This window comes from Bombina bombina, unplaced genomic scaffold, assembly GCF_027579735.1.
Source record: "Bombina bombina isolate aBomBom1 unplaced genomic scaffold, aBomBom1.pri scaffold_453, whole genome shotgun sequence".
Taxonomy (NCBI): Eukaryota; Metazoa; Chordata; class Amphibia; order Anura; family Bombinatoridae; genus Bombina; species Bombina bombina.
The window spans coordinates 340,285-359,874 of record NW_026511784.1 but is presented as its reverse complement, the minus strand read 5'-3'; the positions used below and the strand labels follow the sequence as shown (position 1 = coordinate 359,874).

At 40.3% G+C, this 19,590-nt stretch overlaps 1 long non-coding RNA gene across 2 annotated transcripts in view; it reads right to left on the bottom strand.

Annotated features, from left to right (window-relative positions):
- The window catches only part of LOC128643949 (uncharacterized), a 250,482-nt gene that overhangs the window by 59,982 nt on the left and 170,910 nt on the right, over positions 1 to 19,590 (bottom strand). The gene's annotated exons all lie outside the window — the stretch shown is intronic.

The following is a 19,590-nucleotide window of genomic DNA, read 5'->3' as shown; positions in this document are numbered from 1 at the left end:
GGGTTAGCACAGCCATTCCTCTCCTGCTCACTACACAAGTCAGGGTTAGCACAGCCATTCCTCTCCTGCTCACTACACAAGTCAGGGTTAGCACAGCCATTCCTCTCCTGCTCACTACACAAGTCAGGGTTAGCACAGCCATTCCTCTCCTGCTCACTACACAAGTCAGGGTTAGCACAGCCATTCCTCTCCTGCTCACTACACAAGTCAGGGTTAGCACAGCCATTCCTCTCCTGCTCACTACACAAGTCAGGGTTAGCACAGCCATTCCTCTCCTGCTCACTACACAAGTCAGGGTTAGCACAGCCATTCCTCTCCTGCTCACTACACAAGTCAGGGTTAGCACAGCCATTCCTCTCCTGCTCACTACACAAGTCAGGGTTAGCACAGCCATTCCTCTCCTGCTCACTACACAAGTCAGGGTTAGCACAGCCATTCCTCTCCTGCTCACTACACAAGTCAGGGTTAGCACAGCCATTCCTCTCCTGCTCACTACACAAGTCAGGGTTAGCACAGCCATTCCTCTCCTGCTCACTACACAAGTCAGGGTTAGCACAGCCATTCCTCTCCTGCTCACTACACAAGTCAGGGTTAGCACAGCCATTCCTCTCCTGCTCACTACACAAGTCAGGGTTAGCACAGCCATTCCTCTCCTGCTCACTACACAAGTCAGGGTTAGCACAGCCATTCCTCTCCTGCTCACTACACAAGTCAGGGTTAGCACAGCCATTCCTCTCCTGCTCACTACACAAGTCAGGATTAGCACAGCCATTCCTCTCCTGCTCACTACACAAGTCAGGATTAGCACAGCCATTCCTCTCCTGCTCACTACACAAGTCAGGATTAGCACAGCCATTCCTCTCCTGCTCACTACACAAGTCAGGGTTAGCACAGCCATTCCTCTCCTGCTCACTACACAAGTCAGGGTTAGCACAGCCATTCTTCTCCTGCTCACTACACAAGTCAGGGTTAGCACAGCCATTCCTCTCCTGCTCACTACACAAGTCAGGGTTAGCACAGCCATTCCTCTCCTGCTTACTATACAAGTCAGGGTTAGCACAGCCATTCCTCTCCTGCTTACTATACAAGTCAGGTTTAGCACAGCCATTCCTCTTGTGCTCACTATGCAAGGCAGGGTTAGCACAGCCATTCCTCTCCTGCTCACTACACAAGTTAGGGTTATCGCAGCTATTCCTCTTCTGCTCACTACACAAGTCAGGGTTATCACAGCTATTCCTCTTCTGCTCACTACACAAGTCAGGGTTAGCACAGCCATTCCTCTCATGCTCACTACACAAGTCAGGGTTAGCACAGCCATTCCTCTCCTGCTTACTATACAAGTCAGGGTTAGCACAGCCATTCCTCTCCTGCTTACTATACAAGTCAGGGCTAGCACAGCCATTCCTCTCCTGCTCACTACACAAGTCAGGGTTAGCACAGCCATCCCTCTCCTACTCACTACACAAGTCAGGGTTAGCACAGCCATTCCTCTCCTACTCACTACACAAGTCAGGGTTAGCACAGCCATTCCTCTCCTGCTCACTACACAAGTCAGGGTTAGCACAGCCATTCCTCTCCTGCTCACTACACAAGTCAGGGTTAGCACAGCCATTCCTCTCCTTCTCACTACACAAGTCAGGGTTAGCACAGCAATTTCTCTCCTACTCACTACACAAGTCAGGTTTAGCACAGCCATTCCTCTTGTGCTCACTATGCAAGGCAGGGTTAGCACAGCCATTCCTCTCCTGCTCACTACACAAGTCAGGGTTATCGCAGCTATTCCTCTTCTGCTCACTACACAAGTCAGGGTTATCACAGCTATTCCTCTTCTGCTCACTACACAAGTCAGGGTTAGCACAGCCATTCCTCTCATGCTCAATAAAGCAAGTCAGGGTTAGCACAGTTATTCCTCTCCTGCTTTCTATACATGTCAGGGTTTGCACAGTCATTCCTCTCCTGCTCACTACACAAGTCAGGGTTATCACAGCCATTCCTCTCGTGCTCACTATGCAAGTCAGGATTATCACCACCATTCCTCTCCTGTTCACTAAACAAGTCAGGGTTAGAACAACCATTACTCTCCTGGTCACTACACAATTCAGGGTGAGCACAGCCATATTTTATTTTATTTTTACAGTGTGAAAGGCTGAGTGTTTGGTTGTGATTGTGTGTGATTGAACTGGGGGTGAGTGTGAATGTGTGTAGTGTGATTTAGTGTGAGGATGGCAGGGAGAAGTAGGGAGGAGGGGAGGAGGGGAGTGGCAGGGAGAGGAGTATAGGAGAGGACAGGAGGAGCAGTGGGCCCTCCATCAGGGAGTAAGTGGAGTGGGGAGAGGGAGAGCCAGAAGGGATGATGGGAGGGGAGATGCCCGAGAGCCCCAGAGAGTATGCACATCTAGGAGAGGGACAGAGGGTGCACATGGGGATAGAAGGGGGGAGGAGGGAGAGTATAGGGAGGAAACCAATCAGGAACATCACAGGGAGGAAGCCAAGTGTCCATGGAGGATGAGAGGCTGAGATGTCCCAACTTCTCATTTGCTGAAAATGTTGCCCTTGTCCAGGCCATCATGGACAATTACAGTGACCTCTTCGGGCAGGAGAAGGGCAAAGGCATTACCAAAAAGAGAAAAATGGCATGGTTGGCGGTAGAGGATGCCGTCAACAGTGTGGCGCCGCAGAGGAGGACTGTTGAGGGCCTGAAAAAGCACTGGAATGACTGCAAGAGGCGGGTCAAAGAAAAGATGGGGCAGGAAGTTATGCACCAGAAGCGAACAGGAGGTGGTCCATCCCTGGATATAGAGTATAACACCTGGAAGGAGATGATATGCAGGACAACAACCACAGCACAGCATGCTGGTGAGTAACATCCCACACACTAGTATTATATGTATTTGAGATATAGCATCCTTTAATATCACACATTCATGTACACAATGAAGAGTATGGTATTTGGCGTACTAACAAAAACATCTACAATTATTCTTGACATTACTGCTACTTAACACAATGCAATTCATGATATGAGGTGGAATAGTGCAATACTAACATGTCTCAGAATAAAACAGGACACATGTTATAGAGTTTAACATGAGAATCAGTATAGGCCCTAGCATGTATCAATGTACATTGTATGCCCACATGGACATATATCTTACTGTACTAATCCTTCTCATCCTTTGACTCCTCCACAGAACCTCCTGTCACAAGGATAAAAACATCCATGCCGCCACCACCACCAGTCTTCAGGCAACTGCAAGAACAGTATGCTCCCAGGCATGAGCATGGTTGAATGGCTTCAGTTGAGGACCCGGGAGTGATGCCACCACCATTTCCATATGACCCCTTGCAAGATTCCTGGCCAGAGGAATATCCTTCCTTTGGCTTTGAGGGGGAGCCAAGACAGCCACAAAGGATCCATGTATTTGCCCCCCCCCCCCCCCCGCACAACACATTCTCATTGCAGTCATGGATTTTACCCACAGACTATGTCACAAGAAGTGCCAATTGGACAGGCTGAGTGGTCACACATTGGTCATCAGTGGGACTATCAATCAACCATGAGCGCTCCACCATCCTCATCACTTGGACGAGGTCCACCATCCTCATCACTTGGACGAGGTCCACCATCCTCATAACTTGGACGAGCTCCACCATCCTCATCACTTGGACGAGCTCCACCATCTGCAGATGGAAATATAGCAGAAACTACAGCTGCACCACCTCAAATACCATCAGATGCAGCTGAACTTGCCCCACAAGAACCATCTGATGCAGCTGAACCTGCCCCACAAGAACCAGCAGATGCAGCTGAACCTGCCCCACAAGAACCAGCAGATGCAGCTGAACCTGCCCCACAAGAACCAGCAGATGCAGCTGAACCAGCAGATGCAGCTGAACCTGCCCCACAAGAACCAGCAGATGCAGCTGAACCTGCCCCACAAGAACCAGCAGATGCAGCTGAACCTGCCCCACAAGAACCAGCAGATGCAGCTGAACCTGCCCCACAAGAACCAGCAGATGCAGCTGATGCAGTTAAGGGCAAGTGTTCAGAACCAGTCACAGATGATGTGAATTCTGTCTGATATGCAGATGCAAATGGACAATAGATGGAGAGAACAAAATCAACTCTTGGGTGTGTTGGTTGAGCACTTTACACACCAGCAGGACACGGCATCCAGCCTATCATCTGTGGCCAGCACACCAGCAGAATCATCTGAAGCTTCCCAAACCAGGAAAACAAGAAAATCCACTACAGGCACCTCAGCTCCCTCATCCAAAAACCAAAAAAAATAAATAAATATTATTATAGTTCACCATAAATCTTGTCCTCTGTTATTTACCATGTACTTGTCATACACATCCATTTGAGGTGTGTTTTATTGCACTAATATTGTTAAAACATATAATATGACTTGTGTGGAAATGGCAATAAAAACAGGTAATATTATCATGTTTATGACATATTCTTGTACTATAACTCACATCCACATAGTTGTTTACGAAGGGTACATATAGTAATATTCACTTCTAATATTTAAATCAATGTATCTCACATCCAATATAAATTGACACATTGGTATATATAACAATGATGTTACTGATAGGGTGTGCATTATCAGGTGTTTTAAAGGGACAGTAAACCTAAAAAATAATGTTATATAATTCTGCACATAGTGCAGAATTATATAACATTATTTAGGTGCTATAGCCATAAAACCCTTTTTTCACTTTTAATATTTAAAAAACATACAGCTTTTACAGACCCGCTCTCTGCTCTCTGCTGAGCGGGTCTGTTTTTTTTAGTCAGCGCATCGGGCCAGCTGTATAGTCAAAGCCCGGCCCGACCGCGCCATAGCATTAAGTGAAGCTCGCTCCTGCTCTGTCTGACAGCAGGAGCGAGCTTCACTTAATGCTATGGCGCGGTCGGGCCGGGCTGTGACTATACAGCTGGCCCGATGCGCTGACTAAAAAAAACAGACCCGCTCAGCAGAGAGCAGAGAGCGGGTCTGCAAAAGCTGTATGTTTTTTAAATATTAAAAGTGAAAAAAGGGTTTTATGGCTATAGCACCTAAATAATGTTATATAATTCTGCACTATGTGCAGAATTATATAACATTATTTTTTAGGTTTACTGTCCCTTTAAGGCTGCAGGTGAGAGGTTGTGTTTGTGATTGGTTTGACACAATTGCAAAGAGGCGGCCTTTGAGGTCTTATAAATTATCATATGAGCCATCCTAGGTTTAGCTTTCAACTAAGAATACCAAGAGAACAAACCAAAATTGGTGCTAGAATTAAATTGGAAAGTTGTTTGAAATGACATGCCCTATTTGAAACAAGAAGGTTTTCTTTGGACTTGACTGTCCCTTTATATATTTTGGCATTAATGCCAAGCTGTGTTAACATTAGTCTGATGACTCGCCAGAAACACGGGGCATCAAGCTCCATTCGGAGCTTGATACATATGCCCCAGAGAGAGAGAGAGGATTTTTTTCTACCTCAATTCCGATTGGCTGATAGAATTCTATCAACCAATCGTAATCTACGGGACACCATCTTGGATGACGTCATTTAAAGGTAACTTCATTCGTCGTTAGTCCGTCTGAAGAAGAAGATGCTCCACGTCGGATGTCTTGACGATGGAGCCGCTCCGCGTCGGAAGGATGAAGATAGAAGATGCCGTCTGGTTGAAGACTTCTGCCCGTCTGGAGAAACACTTCTGCTGGCTTCGTTGAGGACATCTTGCCGCTTGGATGAAGACTTTTCCCGGTAAATGAATCTTCGGGGGTTAGTGTTAGGATTTTTTTAAGGGTGTATTGGGTGGGTTTATTTTTTAGGTTAGGGCTTTGGGCCTGCAATAGAGCTAAATGCCCTTTTAAGGGCAATGCCCATCCAAATGCCCTTTCCAGGGCAATGGGGAGCTTAGTTTTTTTTAGTTAGGCTTCTATTTGGGGGGTTGGTTGTGTGGGTGGTGGGTTTTACTGTTGGGAGGGGTTGTTTATTTCTTTTTACAGGTAAAATAGCTGATTTCTTTGGGGCAATGCCCCGCAAAAGGCCCTTTTAAGGGCTATTGATAGTTTAGTTTAGGCTAGGGTTTTTCTTTATTTTTTGGGGGCTTTTTTTTTTAATTTTGATAGGGCTATTAGATTAGGTGTAATTAGTTTAAATATCTTGTAATTTGTTTTTTATTTTCTGTAATTTAGTGTTTGTTTTTGTAATTTAGCTAATTTAATTTAATTGTATTTAATGTAGGGAATTTATTTAATTGAAGTGTAGTGTTAGGTGTTAGTGTAACTTAGATTAGGTTTTATTTTACAGGTACATTTGTATTCATTTTAACTAAGTAGTTAGTAAATAGTTAATAACTATTTAATAACTATTGTACCTAGTTAAAATAAATACAAAGTTGCCTGTAAAATAAAAATAAATAAACCCTAAGCTAGCTACAATGTAACTTAGTTATATTGTAGCTAGCTTAGGGTTTATTTTATAGGTAAGTATTTAGTTTTAAATAGTAATTATTTAGGTAATGGTAGTAATTTTATTTAGATTTATTTAAATTATATTTAAGTTAGGGGGTGTTAGGGTTAGACTTAGGTTTAAAGGGTTAATAAATTTAGAATAGTGGCGGCGACGTTGGGGACGGCAGATTAGGGGTTAATATAATGTAGGTTGCAGCGATGTTAGGTGCGGCAGATTAGAGGTTAATTAGTATATTGTAGGTGGCGGTGATGTTAGGGGCGGCAGATTAGGGGTTAATAATATTTAACTAGTGTTTGCGAGGCGGGAGTGCGGCGGTTTAGGGGTTAATATGTTTATTCTAGTGGCGGCGATGTCCGGAGCGTCAGATTAGGGGTTAAAAACTGTATTATAGTGTTTGCAATGTGGGAGGGCCTCGGTTTAGGGGGGTAATAGGTAGTTTATGGGTGTTAGTGTACTTTTTAGCATTTTAGTTATGAGTTTTATGCTACGGCGTTGTAGTGTAAAACTCATAACTACTGACTTTAGAATGCGTTAGGAATCTTGGAGGTAAAGGGTGTACCACTCACTTATTGGCCTCCAAGGACAAACTCATAATAACGGCGCTATGCAAGTCCCATAGAAAAGGGTTTACGAACTTTACGTAAGTCGGTTTGCGGTAAGGCCAAAAAAGTGTGCGGTGCCCCTAAACCTGCAAGACTCGTAATAGAAGCGGTAGTAAAAAAGCAGCTTTGGGATCTGTTAACGCTGCTTTTTCAGTTTACGGCAAAACTCGTAATCTAGCTGGAAGTTAATAAAATTATAGAATTAAAATGTTACAAAACAACATGGATCCATGTGACACAGTGAGCTCAAATAAAAAGAATCACCTAGATTACGAGTTTTGTGTTAGAGGCTATGCGGTGCTAACGAGTAGTTTATGCTCATCGCTCACTTAAAGACAGCGCTGGTATTACGGGTTTTTACAAACCTGTCGTTAAAAGACAAGAAGTGAGCGTTGAGCAAAATTTTGCTCATTACCGCACTCCAATACCAGCGCTGCTTAAGTCAGCTGTGAGCTGGTGTAACGTGCTTGTGCACGATTTCCCCATAGGAAACAATGGGGAGAGGCGGCTGAAAAAAAGTCTAACACCTCCAAAAAAGCAGCGTTTAGCTCCTAACGCAGCCCCGTTGATTCCTATGGGGAAATAAAATTTATGTCTACACCTAACACTCTAACATGAACCCTGAGTCTAAATACCCCTAATCTTACACTTATTAACTCCTAATCTGCTGCCCCCGACATCGCTGACACCTGCATTATATTATTAACCCCTAATCTGCCGCTCCGGACACCGCCGCCACCTTTATTATACTTATGAACCCCTAATCTGCTGCCCCAACATCGCCGACACCTACATTATATTTATTAACCCCTAATCTGCCACCCCAAATGTCGACGCAACCTTCCTACACTTATTAACCCCTAATCTGCTGCCCCCAACGTCGCTGCCACTATAATAAAGATATTAACCCCTAAACCTAAGTCTAACCCTAACCCCCCCTAACTTAAATATAATTTAAATAAATCTAAATAAAATTACTATAAATTAACTAAATTATTCCTATTTAAAACTAAATACTTACCTATAAAATAAACCCTAAGCTAGCTACAATACAGGGAGTGCAGAATTATTAGGCAAGTTGTACTTTTGAGGATTAATTTTATTATTGAACAACAACCATGTTCTCAATGAACCCAAAAAACTCATTAATATCAAAGCTGAATAGTTTTGGAAGTAGTTTTTAGTTTGTTTTTAGTTATAGCTATTTTAGGGGGATATCTGTGTGTGCAGGTGACTATTACTGTGCATAATTATTAGGCAACTTAACAAAAAACAAATATATACCCATTTCAATTATTTATTTTTACCAGTGAAACCAATATAACATCTCAACATTCAAAAATATACATTTCTGACATTCAAAATCAAAACATAAACAAATCAGTGACCAATATAGCCACCTTTCTTTGCAAGGACACTCAAAAGCCTGCCATCCATGGATTCTGTCAGTGTTTTGATCTGTTCACCATCAACATTGCGTGCAGCAGCAACCACAGCCTACCAGACACTGTGGAGAGAGGTGTACTGTTTTCCCTCCTTGTAAATCTCACATTTGATGATGGACCACAGGTTCTCAATGGGGTTCAGATCAGGCGAACAAGGAGGCCATGTCATTAGATTTTCTTCTTTTATACCCTTTCTTGCCAGCCACGCTGTGGAGTACTTGGACGCGTGTGATGGAGCATTGTCCTGCATGAAAATCATGTTTTTCTTGAAGGATGCAGACTTCTTCCTGTACCACTGCTTGAAGAAGGTGCCTTCCAGAAACTGGCAGTAGGACTGGGAGTTGAGCTTGACTCCATCCTCAACCCGAAAAGGCCCCACAAGCTCATCTTTGATGATACCAGCCCAAACCAGTACTCCACCTCCACCTTGCTGGCGTCTGAGTCGGACTGGAGCTTTCTGCCCTTTACCAATCCAGCCATGGGCCCATCCATCTGGCCCATCAAGACTCACTCTCATTTCATCAGTCCATAAAACCTTAGAAAAATCAGTCTTGAGATATTTCTTGGCCCAGTATTGACGTTTCAGCTTGTGTGTCTTGTTCAGTGGTGGTCGTCTTTCAGCCTTTCTTACCTTGGCCATGTCTCTGAGTATTGCACACCTTGTGCTTTTGGGCACTCCAGTGATGTTGCAGCTCTGAAATATGGCCAAACTGGTGGCAAGTGGCATCTTGGCAGCTGCACGCTTGACTTTTCTCAGTTCATGGGCAGTTATTTTGCGCCTTGGTTTTTCCACACGCTTCTTGCGACCCTGTTGACTATTTTGAATGAAACGCTTGATTGTTCGATGATCACGCTTCAGAAGCTTTGCAATTTTAAGAGTGCTGCATCCCTCTGCAAGATATCTCACTATTTTTGACTTTTCTGAGCCCGTCAAGTCCTTCTTTTGACCCATTTTGCCAAAGGAAAGGAAGTTGCCTAATAATTATGCACACCTGATATAGGGTGTTGATGTCATTAGACCACACCCCTTCTCATTACAGAGATGCACATCACCTAATATGCTTAATTGGTAGTAGGCTTTCGAGCCTATACAGCTTGGAGTAAGACAACATGCATAAAGAGGATGATGTGGTCAAAATACTCATTTGCCTAATAATTCTGCACTCCCTGTATAACTAATAGTTACATTGTATCTAGCTTAGGGTTTATTTTTATTTTACAGGCAAGTTTGTATTTATTTTAACTTTGTAGAATAGTTACTAAATAGTTATTAACTATTTAATAAACTACCTAGCTAAAATAAATACAAAAGTACCTGTAAAATAAATCCTAACGTAAGTTACAATAACACCTAACACTACACTATAATTAATTTAATTCCCTAAATTAAATACAATTAAATAAAATTAGCTAAAGTACAAATCCCCCACTAAATTACAGAAAATAATAAACAATTACAAGATTTTTAAACTAATTACACCTAATCTAATCCACCTAACAAAATAAAAAAGCCCCCCCCCCAAAATAAAAAAAATGCCCTACTCTACACTAAATTACAAATAGCCCTTAAAAGGGCCTTTTGCGGGGCATTGCCCCAAAGTAATCAGCTCTTTTACCTGTAAAAAAAATTACAAATCCCCCCCCAACATTAAAACCCACCACTCACACAACCAACCCTACTCTAAAACCCACCCAATACCCCCTTAAAAAACCTAACACTAACCTCGGGAGAAGTCTTCATCCAACCGAGCCAAAGTCCTCAACGAATCCAGCAGAAGTGGTCCTCCAGACGGGCAGAAGTGGTCCTCCAGACGGGCAGAAGTCTTCATCCAGACGGCATCTTCTATCTTCATCCATCCGACGCAGAGTGGGTCCATCTTCAAGACATCTAACGCGGAGCATTCTCTTCTTTCCACAGCGACTGAAGAATGAAGGTACCTTTAAGTGACGTCATCCAAGATGGTGTCCCTTCAATTCCGATTGGCTGATAGAATTCTATCAACCAATCGGAATTAAGGTAGAAAAATCCTATTGGCTGATGCAATCAGCCAATAGGATTGAGCTGGCATTCTATTGGCTGATTGGATCAGTCAATAGGATTAAAGTTCAATCCTATTGGCTGATTGCATCAGCCAATAGGATTTTTCCTACCTTAATTCCGATTGGCTGATAGAATTCTATCAGCCAATCGGAATCTAAGGGATGCCATTTTGGATGACGTCACTTAAAGGAACCTTCATTCTTCAGTCGCCGTGGAAAGAAGAGGATGCTCCGCATCGGATGTCTTGAAGATGGACCCGCTCCATGCCGGATAGATGAAAATAGAAGATGCCGTCTGGATGAATACTTCTGCCCATCTGGAGGACCACTTCTGCTGGATTTGTTGAGGACTTCGGCCCGGTTGGATGAAGACTTCTTCCGGTAAGGTGATCTTCAAGGGGTTAGTGTTAGTTTTTTTTAAGGGGGTATTGGGTGGGTTTTAGAGTAGGGTTGGTTGTGTGAGTGGTGGGTTTTAATGTTGGGGGGATCTGTATTTTTTTTTTTACAGGTAAAAGAGCTGATTACTTTGGGCTATTTGTAATTTAGTGTAGGGTAGGGATTTTTATTTGGGGGGGCTTTTTTATTTTGGGGGATTAGATTAGGTGTAATTAGTTTTCAAATCTTGTAATTCGTTTATTATTTTCTGTAATTTTGTTTGTTTTTTGTACTTTAGCTAATTTTATTTAATTGTATTTAATTGTATTTAGTTTAGGGAATTAATTTAATTATAGTGTAGTGTTAGGTGTTAGTGTAACTTAGGTTAGATTTTATTTTACAGGTACTTTTGTCTTTATTTTAGCTAGGTAGTTTATTAAATAGTTAGTAACTATTGAATAACTATTCTAACTAGTTAAAATAAATACAAACTTGCTTGTAAAATAAAAATAAACCCTAAGCTAGGTACAATGTAACTATTAGTTATATTGTAGCTAGCTTAGAGTTTATTTTACAGGTAAGTATTTAGTTTTAAATAGGAATAATTTAGTTAATTATAGTAATTTTATTTAGATGTATTTAAATTATATTTAAGTTAGGGGGGGTTAGGGTTAGACTTAGATTTAGGGGTTAATAACTTTAGTTTAGTGGCAGCGACGTTGGGGGCGGTAGATTAGGGGTTAATAAATGTAGGTAGGTGTTGGCGATGTTAGGGATGACAGATTAGGGGTTAATAATATTTAACTAATGTTTGCGAGGCGGGAGTGCGGCGGTTTAGGGGTTAATATATTTATTATAGTGGTGGCGATGTTCGGTTCGGCAGATTTGGGGTTAAAAAAATTATTTTAGTGTTTGCGATGTGGGGGGCCTCGGTTTAGGGGTTAATAGGTAGTTTATGGGTGTTAGTGTACTTTTTAGCACTTTAGTTAAGAGTTTTATGCTATGGCATTGTAGTGTAAAATTCTTAACTACTGACTTTAAAATGCGGTACCAGTCTTGACAGGAGAGGGTCTACCGCTCACTTTTTGTCAGACTTGTAATACCGGCGATATGCAAGTCCCATTGAAAAAAAGAGGATACGCAATTTACGTAAGTGGATTTGCGGTATTTCCAAGTCTGGCCAAAAAAGTGAGCGGTACACCTGTACCTGCAAGACTCGTAATACCAGCGGGCGTTAAAAAGCAGCATTAGGACCTCTTAATGCTGCTTTTTAAACCTAATGCACAACTCGTAATCTAGCCGAATACAAATTTAAATTATTCCTGAATGGCTAGATGAACCACATTAATGGTATTTGTCTATTAGTCCAGGAAGGGGGAAGGTGTGATGATCCTTGAAAGAATAAATCCTTAAATGGTGATATGCAAAAAAATAAAAAAAAATTAAAATAAAAAATATATATGTGAAAATAAGTCAAACTGGGTTTAAAAATTTTAAGTGAAAAATGCAAAAAAAACAAAAAATACAAATAATGCGTGAAAAATGTGTGAAATAGGTGAGATTTGTGGATTTCCACTATCCAAAATATGCGTGTGATCAAAATTCAATTGGAGGGGTAAAGTAAATCCTATTAATTCTGGAATATCCAAAACTGTCCTCCTGTGTGCCGTGTTCAGTGACCTAAAAGCAAAAAGTACAATGGTGCAATAAAGCTAAAAACAATTGGAGTGTGAAGAAATAGGCTTACCATATACTGTCAATGCATTTCGGCTTTATCATAGGCCTTTATCAAGACTCTTATATGAGTTATAATTTACATTTAGACATGTATATGTAAGTATTTCTTTGTTAAAGTCTTTTGCCTGCTTCTTTTTTCGAACACCTGAGATCTCATATCTTTGAGCACTTATAACTTTTTTGTGCAATATTTTTTATTAGATGGTGTTATTTTGAGTGTAACTGTACTGTGTAATGTATATTTATTAGATAGTGTTATTATGTGTGTAACTGTACTGTGTAATGTATATTTATTAGATAGTGTTATTATGTGTGTAACTGTACTGTGTAATGTATTTTTATTAGATAGTGTTATTATGTGTGTAACTGTACTGTGTAATGTATATTTATTAGACAGTGTTATTATAAGTGTAACTGTACTGTGTAATGTATATTTATTAGATAGTGTTATTATGTGTGTAACTGTACTGTGTAATGTATATTTATTAGATAGTGTTATTAGTGTAACTGTACTGTGTAATGTATGTTTATTAGGCAGTGTTATTATGAGTGTAACTGTACTGTGTAATGTATATTTATCAGACAGTGTTATTATTAGTGTAACTGTACTGTGTAATGTATATTTATTAAATAGTGTTATTAGTGTAACTGTACTGTGTAATGTATATTTATTAGATAGTGTTATTATTAGTGTAACTGTACTGTGTAATGTATTTTTATTAGATAGTGTTATTAGTGTAACTGTACTGTGTATGTATATTTATTAGACAGTGTTATTATGAGTAACTGTACTGTGTAATGTATATTTATTAGATAGTGTTATGAGTGTAACTGTACTGTGTAATGTATATTTATTAGATAGTGTTATTAGTGTAACTCTACTGTGTAATGTATATTTATTAGATGGTGTTATTATTAGTGTAACTTTACTGTGTAATGTATATTTATTAGATAGTGTTATATTAGTGTAACTGTACTGTGTAATGTATTTTTATTAGATAGTGTTATATTAGTGTAACTGTACTGTGTAATGTATTTTTATTAGATAGTGTTATTATGAGTGTAACTGTACTGTGTAATGTATATTTATTAGACAGTGTTATTATGTGTGTAACTGTACTGTGTAATGTATATTTATTAAATAGTGTTATTATGTGTGTAACTGTACTGTGTAATGTATATTTATTAGACAGTGTTATTATGTGTGTAACTTTACTGTGTAATGTATATTTATTAGATGGTGTTATTAGTGTAACTGTATTGTGTAATGTATATTTATTAGATGGTGTTATTAGTGTAACTGTATTGTGTAATGTATATTTATTAGACAGTGTTATTAGTGTAACTCTACTGTGTAATGTATATTTATTAGATGGTGTTATTAGTGTAACTGTACTGTGTAATGTATATTTATTAGACAGTGTTATTATATGTGTAAGTGTACTGTGTAATGTATATTTATTAGACAGTGTTATTATGTGTGTAACTTTACTGTGTAATGTATATTTATTAGATAGTGTTATTATGAGTGTAACTGTACTGTGTAATGTATATGTATTAGACAGTGTTATTATGTGTGTAACTGTATTATGTAATGTATATTTATTAGACAGTGTTATTATGTGTGTAACTGTACTGTGTAATGTATATTTATTAGATAGTGTTATTATGTGTGTAACTGTACTGTGTAATGTATATTTATTAGACAGTGTTATTATGTGTGTAACTGTACTGTGTAATGTATATTTATTTATTAGATAGTGTTATTATGTGTGTAACTGTACTGTGTAATGTATATTTATTAGACAGTGTTATTATGTGTGTAACTTTACTGTGTAATGTATATTTATTAGATGGTGTTATTATTAGTGTAACTGTATTGTGTAATGTATATTTATTAGACAGTGTTATTATTAGTGTAACTGTACTGTCTAATGTATATTTATTAGATGGTGTTATTATTAGTGTAACTGTATTGTGTAATGTATATTTATTAGACAGTGTTATTAGTGTAACTCTACTGTGTAATGTATATTTATTAGATGGTGTTATTATTAGTGTAACTGTACTGTGTAATATATATTTATTAGACAGTGTTATTATATGTGTAACTGTACTGTGTAATGTATATTTATTAGATGGTGTTATTATTAGTGTAACTGTATTGTGTAATGTATATTTATTAGATGGTGTTATGTGTGTAACTGTACTTTGTAATGTATTTTTGATGCAATTTGTGACACTTTTTTGTTTTGCAAATTAGTTAACCTGAGCTCTGAGGTTGCACTAACTTGGCGCATGTTAACTTCAATTCCACTCAAGCGATCAACTTATTATACGAGTAAAAACCTGATGCACGTAAACACCCATGATAAACCCTTTTTCGTTCGCCCATAACTGTTAATGTGCCACTCGTTATCTGGACCTATATAATAATAATAATTCTACACTTATCTCAGGGTTTTTTCTTGCTATTAAGGGGCCACTTATGGGTTGTAGAACATATGTCCTGTCTTCCTCAAGTGGTCTGTCAAGGCTCAGTGTGGGAGAAAAGAGTCACTGACACACTGATAGGGGAGGCCTTGAACCTATCGTTCTGCCCTAACTGTACTTCTCCCTATGGGGTGCACACCTCTGAATATTTGTGGCCAGGTATCAGGAATCCAGGAGGTTGAGGGGGTTGACGCTGTTGTGTGTGGGTGGGGCCGTGTTGGTAAGGGGCGAGGTGGCAGGTGGATAGTGGATTATATCATTGGCGTATCTGACTGGTCTGTGGATGTATCTGGTCAGTTCATAGGTGTATATGGCAGTCTGTGGGAGCGTCTCTGTTGGTATGTGGTTTGGGCTAACAGAATTTCTGTAAATAGAAAACATTAGCTGTGTCAGAGGTACAGCTGGACAGAGCTAAGATTTAGGAACTGCCCCTCTCATATAGGAACAGTTGGGAGGTCACTTCTTCTTTGGACTCTTCAGGATGGGGGGGTGATGCCTTATTGGTTTTGGGTTTGGAGTTTTTCTAGGGAGAAGTTTAGTTCATTGCAAGAAATTATTGTTCAACTAACAAGACCATGGGGTAAATTTATCATGGTGCGGACAGACATGATCTGCTATAGCGAATCACATCCACTGCACATCGATAAATGCAGACAGCAAACGCTGTCAGCATTTATCATTGCACCAGCAGTTCTTGTGAACTGCTGGTGCAATACCGCCCCCTGCAGATTCTCTGCCAATCGGCAGCTAGCAGGGGGTGTCAATCAACCCGATTGTATTCGATCGGTCTGATTGCTGTCCACCACCTCAGAGGTGGCGGACAAGTTAAGGAGCAGCTTAGTACCGCTGCTTCTTAACTTCCGCTTCAGGTGGACCTGAAGCAGAGTGGGTCGGAAGCAGCATCCGCTGCTTCATAAAAAGACCCCCATGAGGCCTCTGTTCTCCAGTTACATCTTGTGTCTTTTCTTGGTTTAACTGACTGAGGGTTGGAGCAGGCCATGTAAGCTTTGTAGTTAGTAGCTGGGAATGGAAAAGGTCCATGGCTATAACTGGTTTGTTTAACCTAAGGCCTGGGGTCATCCAATACTCTTTATGTGGCCCCCATTTACCAGTGCAATATAATGTTGTTGTCCAAACCATCTAGGTGCATAGCAGAACTAACCCTGGGTCTCTAACCTGCTTAGACAGATTATGTGACGCTTGTGCACCACTGAGACACTTCAGACCCCTGTTATTAAACTGCTTTTAGTTTATTGTAATTATTTTATTTACATATCAGTTTCACAGCTTTTTCGTGTAAATAATATGAGAAAAAGCCACTAAAAGGGACAGTAAAGTCATAAATAGACATTCACAATTTAGACAGAACATACAATTTTATACAACTTTCCAGTTTACTTCTATTATTTAATTTGCTTCCTTCTCTTGTTCACCTTTGCTGAAAGGTTTATCTAGGAAAGCTCAGGAGCAGCACAGACCCTAGATTCTAGCTGTTGATTGGTTGGCTGCTGCATATCTATACCGATTGTCATTGGCTCACCCATGTGTTTTGTCAGCAACCAGTAGTGCATTGCTGCTTCTTCAACAAATGATACCAAGAGAATGAAACAAATTTGCTAAAAGAAGTAAACTGGAAAGTTTTTTAAAATTGTATGTTCTACCTAAATCATGAAAGAAAAATGTTGGGTTTCATGTCCCTTTAAATGCAAAAACAAAATATGTTTGTGTTATTTTATATAGTACATCTGATAACAGCATTATTCAATATTTCAATACTCTGAACATTTATGGCTGCTGACACCTTTGAGAATGGGGGAGGTGCTCAAATAATGACAGGAGGGTTTACCAACCCTTGGAACCCTAGTGCGGCCACTGACCACACTGTATATTAACAATGGGAACAGATTGTTCATGTTTTGCTCATTTCAAATATGTATTTTTCTTGTTATCAAAACAATAATAATTCACAGAACGTCTTATTATAAAGTCTTTTCCCTTAGGGTCTGTAAATCTGTCTGTTCATATTTGTCAGTGGTTCTTCCTGATTTCCTTCACTGTTTGTTGCCCCGGCTGACTCTGCAGCTCTTTCACTTCCGCATTTTACTTGGAGTTTGAGGAACTGAAGCTGGTCAGATATGGAGCCCATTTGTTCCTTAAGATGTAAATAAAACTAATTTTGCCATTTTTACTCTCATTTCTTCCCTGTTCCTTCCAGAAACTCTTTGCCTGCTATAAATACACCACATTGTATGCAAATATCCACTGTGATTATCTAGATTATAGAATTGTACATTATAGAATCGTTCATGGAACTGTGCAGACTTCTAAACGTGGTGGAATTGTTCTTATTTTCACATAGCTGTTGTAGTTAGATGAACATTTAACACAAACTAAAATCCTTTTAAAGTGTTTAAGCATAGTAAAAAAATATTGCATTGCTATTCCTGTAATTTACCTACTTCTCACCCCACCCACAGCAAGACAGGAAACCAGGAGTAGCAAGAAGGAGAAAGTTCAGTGGCACTACCTATTAAATTAGACTGCCTACACCCTCATTATATTCAGTAGCTCCTTGGCTATTGATTGGGGTACGTGGTGCTGTGTATTAATTTCATCAACAGTAAGTCTCACATGTCACTTCACAGAGGGTCAGGAAACCAGGAGTGCATACTGCAGCTATCCTGAGATTGTCTGTGTATAGGGCAATGCTACAGTAAGTCTCACATGTCACCACCCCACAGAGGGACATTAGACCAGGATTACATACTGCAGCTATCCTGAGATTGTCTGTGTATAGGGCAATGCAGTAAGTCTCACATGTCACCACCCCCCAGAGGGACATTAGACCAGGATTATATACTGCAGTTATCATGAGGTTGTCTGTGTATAGGGCAATGATACAGTGAATGTTTCATGTCACCCCTTTAGAGGGACAGAAGACCAGGAGTGCATACTTCAGTAATCCTGAGATTGTCTGTGTATAGGGCAATGCAACAGTAAGTCTCACATCTCACCACCCCCCAGAGGGACATTAGACCAGGATTACATACTGCAGCTATCATGAGATTGTCTGTGTATAGGCCAATGCTACAGGGAGTCTCACATGTCACTCCCAGAGGGACAGGAGACCAGGAGTACATACTGCAGTTATCATGAGATTGTCTGTGTATAGGGCAATGCTACAGGGAATGTTTCATGTCACCCCTTTAGAGGGTCAGAAGACCAGGAATGCATACTGCAGTTATCCTGAGATTGTCTGTGTATAGGACAATGCTACTGTGAGTCTCACGTCATCCCCCACAGGGACAGGGGACCAGGAGTAAATACTGCAGTTATCATGAGATTGCCTGTGTATATGCCAATGCTACAGGGAGTCTCACATCATCCCCCAGAGGGACAGGGGACCAGGAGTAAATACTGCAGTTATCATGAGATTGTCTGTGTGTAGGCCAATGCTACAGTGAGTCTCACATGTCACCCAGGGTCGGCTCCAAAACGAATGAGATGAGGGGGGCATTTTTTTTCACGAGGGTGCACGCATTTACAAAGCATGAATGAGAGTCAAAAAAAGAGCAGACCTACATATTCTGCAGGAAAGTGTAGCTTCTGGCTGGCTTATCCCTCACTAATAACATTTGGAGAATATGTGCTAAATCACTAGGTAAAAGAATGAAGTCTAAATCCTATGCAGTGCACTAAAACGGAGCCATTAAACTTGAGACCCCCAGTGCAATAATAGCTCCTTAATATCAATTCACCCCTTAATCACCATGATCCAAAACCCTTAAACTCATTCTCAAATCTCAATCATTTCCCCTAAACAGCCATGCACCCAAAGCCCCCCATGCAATTAACCCCTTTGTTTGCAATAGCAGTGAGGATAGTAGGTTCTCAGGTACTGGTAATTTTGTAGATTAGATTTAGCGCTGTGGAAACTGTTGGCACTCTACAAATAACCGATAATAATAATAATAATAATAATAATTTAGCTATACCTGTTTCACAATAACTAACGGATATCATGCTACTTAATACAACCTATGTACTGTGAACCTATAAGAATCTGATTGTATCATATAAAAATAAGTCTATAAATGGCTACCGGCTTCTATTGATGCCTCAAAAGTGCACTGTGATCTTAGGCCCGGCCTAAGGTGTCAATTGCCCCCCCATTGGAGCCGACACTGATGTCACATACCCCTAGAGGGACAGGAGACTAGGAGTGCATACTGCAGTTATCGTGAGATTGTCTGTGTATAGGGCAATGCTACAGAGAATGTTTCATGTCACCCCCCCCAGAGGGTCAGGAGACCAGGGATGCATAATACAGTCATTCTGAGATTGTCTGTCTGTGTATAGGGCAATGCTACTTTGAGTCTCACATGTCACCTCCTAGAGGGACAAGCGACCAGGAGTGC